Genomic DNA, 8,869 nt, shown 5'->3' on the forward strand with positions numbered 1-8,869 from the left:
TTCAGAAATGAGAGCACAGATTAACCAGTTTTGTTTGCCCATTCATCCATTCCTCAGGCCCCCACCCCAGACACCTCTATTTCCAACTGCTAAGTCAGGCTTTCAAACTTTTTTTTAAATACAATGTACAAAGAAGAAAAATAAAAAACAGAAAATCCCCTCTGGAAGCAAAGCAGGGGATATTCCAGTGGTAGCAGCCACAATAAACTGCTGGCCTCTTAAAAAAGATATCCATTTATAGACCCTCTGAAAAGTTCCTAGAATTCCAAACATCACACAAGTTCAGGAACTGTCTGCAGCTGGCAAAACCATGCCTCTGCTAGAGCATGAGGCAAATCATAGTCAGCTGCTGTGGACGGTCCATACCTGGGATTAAAACAAAAACATTTTTTTTTTCTGAGTTTTAAAAGAAACTAAAATTTCAGAATTCTCACTACAATCCTCTCTTTTTTTCCCATTTTATTTTCATTGTGGTTGTTTCGAGACATGGTCTCTTTATGTATCTCTAGCTGTAGACCAGGCTACCCTCAGATTCACAGATTCACCTGCTTCTGTCTCCAAGGACTGGGATTAAAGGAGTGCCGCCATGCCTGGCTTCTGACAGGGATGTTTAGCTCCAGTCTTTTCACATTCACTCTTCATTTGTTGTGTTTTACTTCATGGTTTTATCTTTTCATTCGATTCCTTGTGTGAAACTGCCAATTTTTGTAGAATTACAAAACAGTTGAATATTCTCAATTTCATCTGGTCAGTTCAATATTTTGTCTAATTTTTTTTTTTTTTTTTTGTCTGTCACCAGCTTGAAGATTCTACAATCCTTCCTTCCACTGCATTAGGCTTATGTCAGCCCCAGTGCAGCAAAGGTGCAACTACACGTTGTCATCGAAGTTGTTTAAAAAGCTCCATTAATCTGTTAGGTAACTCAACTCAGGTAGAACCAAGGTAGACCCTTGGTTTTAACACAGAAAAGAATTTCAGGATAAGCCAGTCTGAAGCAGAGTTGACGTTAATTGAAAATAGAGGCACTTAGGAAAGGCAAGGGCACAGCTGAGCATGCAGACTTGCTTTGTTTTGTTTACTTTTGTTTTTGAGAGCCAGGAATTCATTATGTAGACCACACTGGTCTTGAATTCAGAGAGAGCTCCTTAATTCTTTTTCCTGTGTTGGATTATAGGAGTGTGACTTTTGTCCTTTTGTGTGTGTGTGTGTGACTCTAATCCTATATAGAGTTTAGCAACTCAAGAGAGAATCTGTGTGCACTGTATTCAGCAGAGCTGAGGGTCTGGGGTACCTAAATCTCAGAGGTCAGAAGGGGCCATCCTGAGCTGCAAATGCCTGATGTGAGCTGCAGGATCTAGTGTTTGTCCTGCTGGGTTTCAGTTTTGGTTTGTTCAGGCTTCCTTTGCTATTCCTCCATTCTTCCTTTTGGAGTAGAAAGGTTTCCTCCGTGCCACTGTGTGCTGGAAGCACGTAATCTATATTTTTATTTCCAGACGGGATCACAGTGAAGAAGAGATCGTCTTGAGCTCTGAAGACATTTGGGATTTTTTTTTTTTAAGATTTATTTATTTATTATATGTAAATACACTGTAGCTGTCTTCAGACACTCCAGAAGAGGGCGCCAGATCTCGTTACGGATGGTTGTGAGCCACCATGTGGTTGCTGGGATTTGAACTCTGGACCTTTGGAAGAGCAGTCGGGTGCTCTTACCCACTGAGCCATCTCACCAGCCCCGACATTTGGGATTTTTAAACAAGTTTAAAGTGTTAAAGATGATGGGGGCTTTTAAAATCTGAACGAACGTATTTTGTGTCATGAGCCAGGCTCCTGTTGTTGAACACTTGCTCCTTGGCTGGCGGGGTTTGTAAGTGTCTGTAACGGTGATTGAATAAAGGATTCTGGAGACCTCTGGAATTCCATGGTTAATAGGTTTCCAAGGGATTCTCTCTTCTTCTATTGCTATTTCCTTTTTCAAAAGTTGAGATTATAGGCTGGCTCTGGATGGGCCAAGAATAGAGTTGCCATCCGGTAAGATTAAACCAGGAGCCTCTAAAGTAGCACAAAGCAGTTAGGACATTTTCCTTTACCATATAAGGAACTTAGGATGGGATTCCTAGAAATCTGTAGGTTTTTAGCCCAGGAAGGGAGGAAGGCAAATGTGGGCATTTAACTCTCAGCTGGCAAGAGGCATCAGCCTCCCTGGAGGCTTCAAAGTGTTTTCTCTTTCCAAAAGATCATGACTTGCTCTGTCTTACCCATCCAAGACTGACCCCTGCCTAGCTTCTGAGATCAGATGAGTCTGTCCAGAGTGGTCTGACCACAGACTTTCCCCTCTCTATCCTGCCTGAGTTTCTGTCCTTTTGTTAGATGGGAGGACGATCCTTGGCTGAACGCAGGTGGCCCATATTGTGTCTGTGTTATAGAGAAGAGTCTAAGGTTGCCTGGTGTGAGACTTGTTTTATCTAATCTAATACTTTAAATTTTTTTCTTGTTGGAGAATTTGACTGTGGGACTGGAGAGATGGGTCATGTGACAGAGGATCTAATGCTGTTGTAGAGACTTGGGTTTGATTCCGAGAACCTGCAGTACTCTTGCTTCTGTGGGTTCTGGCATGTATGCAGTGCCAACTCTGACAAGCACTCTGGCAGGCACCTACACACAAGTAAAAATACACCTTTAAAATTTTTTGCTGTGGGGCTGGAGAGATGGCTCAGTGGTTAAGAGCACTGACAGCTCTTTCAAAGGTCCTGAGTTCAATTCCCTGCAACCACATGGTGGCTTATAACCATCTGTAATGAGATCTGATGCCCTCCTATGGTGTGTCTGAAGACAGCTACAGTATAGTCATATAAAACAAAATAAATAAATCTAAAAAGAAAAAGAGAGAGATAAATTAACAAAAAAAGATTCTTCAAAAATAATTACTTTTTTTACTGCAATTTTTTCCTTTTGCCTTAGCTGGGGCAGCCTTTTTTTCCTACCACAGAAGTTTGCCTCTGTAATTTGACTAGTCAACTGCCTCTGTTTTAATTGTTCTTTTTTTTCCTCCCTGGAATTTCTGGAGTTTGCCTGGGCTTGGACTTGAGATTGGTGATGCCTAATGACTTTGAGCAATGTGTATCTTTCCCTGAGGTTTTGAGCTATTTTCCCCCCATTAGCACATATTCCTTCATCCTGCCAAACTGGTTCTTTCCTCAGCATCTTTGCACCTTCGGTGCCTTCTGTGGGGTTCTCCCAGGTCATTCCCTGTGCAGCAAGATGCTTTCCAGTTAATCAGCTCCAGGATCAAGGATCACCTATTCAGAGGCCCCTCCTGCCTCCTCGCCTGAGGATTAAGATCTGATCTTTTGCTGTCTGTTGTATCCATCTTGTCTTCCATACCTATCACCTCACAGGACAGAAGCCCCGTCATTCGATAACATTCTTGCTAAATCCAAAATCCATTCTTACCACATTCCCAGGGTCTAATCCATGTAGCCCCTAGGAAACACTTAACAGAAGGACCGAGAGTGAATTAGTTAATGCTGGGGCTACCTGGCCAGGTTTTCACTCCTCACCTAGGAAGGAGCCCTGAAATAGAAGCTTGGGTGGGGAGAAGGTATAACAGTGGTTTATAACATTGTAACACTGGCCACGCAGTGCCTGTTGGGCCTCTACCCAGAGCTGGTACCACTGTCTGGTATCTGGGCAGGAACTGGGCTAGGCTTTCTAGCAATCTCACTAGGTGAGGGTGTAGGCTTCTGAGCCCAACCCTAGGGTTAGTTTTTGCTGTGCTAGGGACGGCGTTGACAGCTGGCAGCAGCATAGGTTGCCAGAAGACAGAAGAAGATGAGAGATCGATTTCATTACAGTGGCTCACGCTTATAATCCCAACAGTCAGAAGGCTAAGGCTAGAGGATGGCCTCCAGTTTGAAGCCAGTATGGGCTATGTAGTGAGTCCCAGGCTAGCCTGAGCTACAGGATAAGACCCTGATTCAAAAAATGATATAAAGAAGGACTACCTCCCAAAAAGAGAGGGTCATAAATCAGGGTCAAGGCTTCAAGAAATCTGCTGCCCATAGAATTCCACAAAGCAGTCAACTCAATAGGTCAAAAACAAAAACCAGGCAACCTGACTTGTCTCCCAACCCACAGTAGTTTCTGGGTCTGACCTTACTCATCCTTACTGCTCCCTAATCTGAAGTACAGAAAGTGACTTTCAGGCTGGCTCATTCTCCTGTACCCTTGGATACTAAGCCTCAGGGTTCTGGCACCAACCTCTCAGACCAATGAAAGTCTGCTCTTGCCATTTTGAAGTCAAACTGAGTCTATTATCTTATTTGTTTCTGCTGACTCACTTTGAAGAATGGAAATGGGGGAGGAGAAGGGAGAAGAGGAGGCAGCTGTAGCGACAGAAATAAAATTTATCAGCTCCACTGCCAGTATACAAGCACAGTGATGGAGATGGAGAACTGCACACACATGTTTGAAGGCAGCACTTTTATAGCGGGATCACTATGTAGGCGATGAGGCAGGCTTGCTTTCTTTCTTCTTTGAAAAAAAGCTCCTCCTACAGCCTAGGTCTCATCCGATAGACAAAGATGAACTTGGACTTCTGATTTTCCTGCCTCCACTACAGGTATGTGCCACCAATCCAGTTTATAGACACTGGAGCTTAAACCAGGCATTTGGGAGGCAAGCACTTTACCAATTCTCTGCTTAGACAGTCTTTTAATGCTCACAGAGCCTGGTTGCTTAGGTCTTATCTGGTAGGACAGCTGTGAAGGGTTTATATCTGACTAGTTTGGCAGATATCTCATCTGACAAGCCAGCCCAGTCAGTCAGCAGGTTCTCTAGGGCAAGAGGGAGGATTAAAAAGAAAAAGAGACAACTAGACAACATTGTAGCATGACCCCAGCCAGTTCTGATGCTGAGACAGGTTTATTTTTTCCAAATCTGCTTTTATACCATTTTAATTACATGTAAGTAATAAGGTCAGTTCTAGGTTGAGGAACAAGCAAGGCAATGAACAAAGTCCTGTGCTCACTGTTTCTAGGGGCTTTTCAGGATGGCCAAGATATCTGAGCCTACTTCCCTGTCCTAGGCCAAAGTCATACTCTTGCCTGAAGCCTACTTCTTTGTTCTAGCCCAAAGTCAGATTCCTGCCTGAGCCTACTTCCCTGTCCTGGCCCATTATCAGATTCCTGCCTGGAGCCTACTTTCTTGTCCTGGCCCAGTGTCAAATTCCTGCCAAGCAGTCCCAAAAGCTCTCCACATCTTCCCTTTTTTTATTTCATAAACAAGACTGTGTCTGTCTTAGGTTGTTCTGACAAGAATGCCTTCATTACCCACTGTGGAATATGTGTTATCAAAAGCAATGCACTTCTGTGTTAGGTTGGTAAGGCTCTGTGTAGAACTTACCCGTCTCTGACTGCCAGCCTGTTAAATTAATAACTCTGTCTGGGGGTCCAATTTTAGTTTCAAGTCATGTATTTTGGCCACCATCAATTTGATGTTATTAAATGCAAGTTTATTACAATGAACAGGAATAAAAGTATTCCCAGGACAAGAAGGGCTAGCATAGGGGGCTGGAGAGATGGCTCAGTGGTTAAGAACACTGACTGCTCTTAAAAAAGGTCCTGAGTTCAAATCCCAGCAACCATATGGTGGCTCACAATCATCCGTAATGAGATCTGACGCCCTCTCCTAGTGTGTTTGAAGACAGCAACAGTGTACTCACATTCATAAAATAAATAAATAAATCTAAAGAAGAAGAAGAAGAAGAAGAAGAAGAAGAAGAAGAAGAAGAAGAAGAAGAAGAAGAAGAAGTGGTGCTAGCATAGTCAAGCTGTATAAGCCATTCTCAAAGCTTGACAGAGATGGAAACACTGACCTCAGGCCGTGAATAATTTTATCAGCTGTATCCACAGCACCAAAGCTCTGCAGAGCAGCATTCTTTAAATTTATAATCTCACTATGCAAAGTTAAAACATCCAAAGAGGAGTTGGAATTATGCCAAATACCCTGCAAGTGCCTTTGAACTTTTTCCCAATTATAGTGACTATCATTGTAAATTTTAGAAGTAACACAACCCATTGGTATTTAGCATGACACTCAAGATGGCTTCTTATTCTTAAATTCTGAATCTCTCCAGGCAGTGGTGGTGCATGCCTTTAATCCCAACACTTGGAAGGCAGAGGCAGGAGGATTTCTGAGTTCGAGGCCAGCCTTGTCTACAGAGTGAGTTCCAGGACAGCCAGGGCTACACAGAGAAACCCTGTCTTGAAAAACAACAACAACAACAACAACAACCCCCCCCCCCAAAAAAAAACAAAAGACTAAACCTCCTCTCTGATCTGAATAGTATCATTAAGAGCATCAATCCATTGTTCCAAACGCCTAAGTCTTCTTGAATAGTCAGAACATTAGTAACATTTTTTGCTAAATGATTAACAAAAGTAGCTGTTTTAACTTCTTGTGTTAAAGCAATTGCTGAAGCAGTGGTGCTGGCTATTAATGTAATTAAGCTGCTATTCCAGCAGTAATCAAGCCCACTACCCTCTTGCTTCTGCTTAAAGCCTGACTCAGTTCTTCCAGTTCGTGCAAACTTTTTTCAGAATGCCAAGGTCCTGTAATACTCACAGGCAATAAAACAAAATCTGGTTGATAGATCACCATAACAGACATGCCAGTTTTCAATACCCTGACACAATTAGAAAGTGTACAATCAATACAACTTACATTAAATACTGTGGAAGAAACAAAAGTGATTTTAACATGACAATTAATAAAAGATTAAGAGCTTTAACACATGCACTAACACTTGTTCAGAAGTCTAAATCCTGTCCAATTTTATCCACTGCAAATGTAACTTCATACAAAGCAGATCTCAAATTTCAAATATGTCTCTGAAAATGTCCAGAGCCAGCCTTCCAAATGAAGACTTGGCTTTTCCTTTTTTTCCAATATTAGATTGATTTCCAGACCAGTCCATGAGTGAGTCAGATTAACTGGTCCCAGTAAGGGAAAGCGAAAAATCATTATAACGACTTTTCTTACTTGATTCCTGGTTTGAAGGCAGTTTTCACTGTCTCCATCCCACAAGGTCTAAACACTTGAAGCAAAGCAGCTTGTCCAATCTGGGATATAGGCAGAGATGGGTCAGGAATATATGTCCAATACAGCTTCCCAGTCACCATTGTCAGGGCACTCAGCAGGCTCAGAGGTCAGCATCACTCTTTGTCCCAGCATCAGGATGCCATACCAAACACTCTGGCAGCTAGCATGCTCCTTCAGCATCTGCCTAGTATACAAATCTGCTGTGGCATGGCCCTAAGGGGTCCAGGCAATCCAGTATGAGCTCTTAAATGTCTTATAAAGTTAAGGAACAGTCCATTCTCTTAAATTAAGCTGTGTATGCAATAAATAATTGCAAAATTTGAGAATTAGCAGTATCTAAAAAAGGAACAGTTTCAAGCAATTGTAAGCCATGAGCTCTGTGTTGGCTATTAGTATACAAATTAAAAGCTTGATTTTTCAGCAAGCTCACTAAATGCAGACTTTAGAGGCCTGTTTCCTTGGGTTGGCTCATGCCACGTGTTGTTGTCTGAATGACTCCAACTCTGAGTTACCAGGTTTTTGTTTTTTTTTTTTTTTTGGTTTTTCGAGACAGGGTTTCTCTGTATAGTCCTGGCTATCCTGGAACTCACTTTGTAGACCAGGCTGGCCTCGACCTCAGAAACCCGCCTGCCTCTGCCTCCCAAGTGCTGGGATTAAAGGCGTGCGCCACCACTGCCCGGCTCTGAGTTACCAGTTTTAAGCCAACTTTCTGTTACCAATGCTACAGATTTTTAATCACACCCAATAACTTATAAGCCAATAATCTATAACCAAGACATGCAGAACATGTTTATAAGTATTTAAAACCAGGCAGAAACAAAAACAAAGTAGCTACACATTTACTTATTTAGACCAGACAAAATTTTCTTACTTTTTCTGGCTGTAATTTCAAGAGAGGAGCACCTTGTCATCTGCTGAACCCAATAATCACAGTCACAGAGATTTTTCTAGGACAAACAGCCATCAGCTCCCTTACTATAGAAGCAGAGAAGCTGATGGCCCTTTAAGAGCGGCTTGTGCAGACAATCAGCTCTTGGCTGGGCTTCTCCAGCTGTGCTAGACTCCTTGCTACAAGTGCAGGGCTCCAAAGGCCAATTGAGACTACTTTTTTTTTTTTAAATGAGTTAAAATTAAATCTTTGTTCTAGTCCAAAATCAGATTCCTGCCTGAAGCCTACTTCCTTGTCCTGGCCCAATGTCAAGTGTCCCCCATTAGGCGCCAGAAGCTCTCCACACTCATCGTTCTGCCGAGGAACACCCTATACCATGTGGGTTGTCTCTCCTGGAGAAGAGCTGTCTGTGCGAGGCAGGCGTGGGGGCCAAACTTCCGAGGGCTTGAGTCTGTTCAGTCGAGATCATCACCCTGTCCAGTTGCACAGGGTTGTCCTAAGAGAGACGGCAGCTAGGGCTTTGAGGAAGAATTACATTTCTGGTGCTCCTTCTCAGAGGGAGAAGGAGCACTGCTCTGAGGCCAGCCTAGTCTGAAGTTAAAGCAGTCTGGAATTTAGAATAGCACCGCAGGCCATCAACCCTGGAATGGCAGCCACATTCTCTCATTGCCCCAATGTTTTACTATCTTTATTATTATTATATTTACCACTGAGCATTATGCATCTTCTTTAAGGCAAACAAATCTGCAAATATTTCTGGAGTTTAGCTGGAAGGATAATAAACACCTACCTTCAAAAGTATAAAGGGCTGTGAATATAGTGACTATAGTGACGGAGTGTCTATCTAGTATATATGAAGCCCTGGATTCAATCCCCAATACT

The sequence above is a fragment of the Mus caroli genome, unplaced genomic scaffold (genome assembly GCF_978045245.1).
Source record: "Mus caroli unplaced genomic scaffold, Mus_caroli_1 scaffold_11, whole genome shotgun sequence".
NCBI lineage: Eukaryota > Metazoa > Chordata > Mammalia > Rodentia > Muridae > Mus > Mus caroli.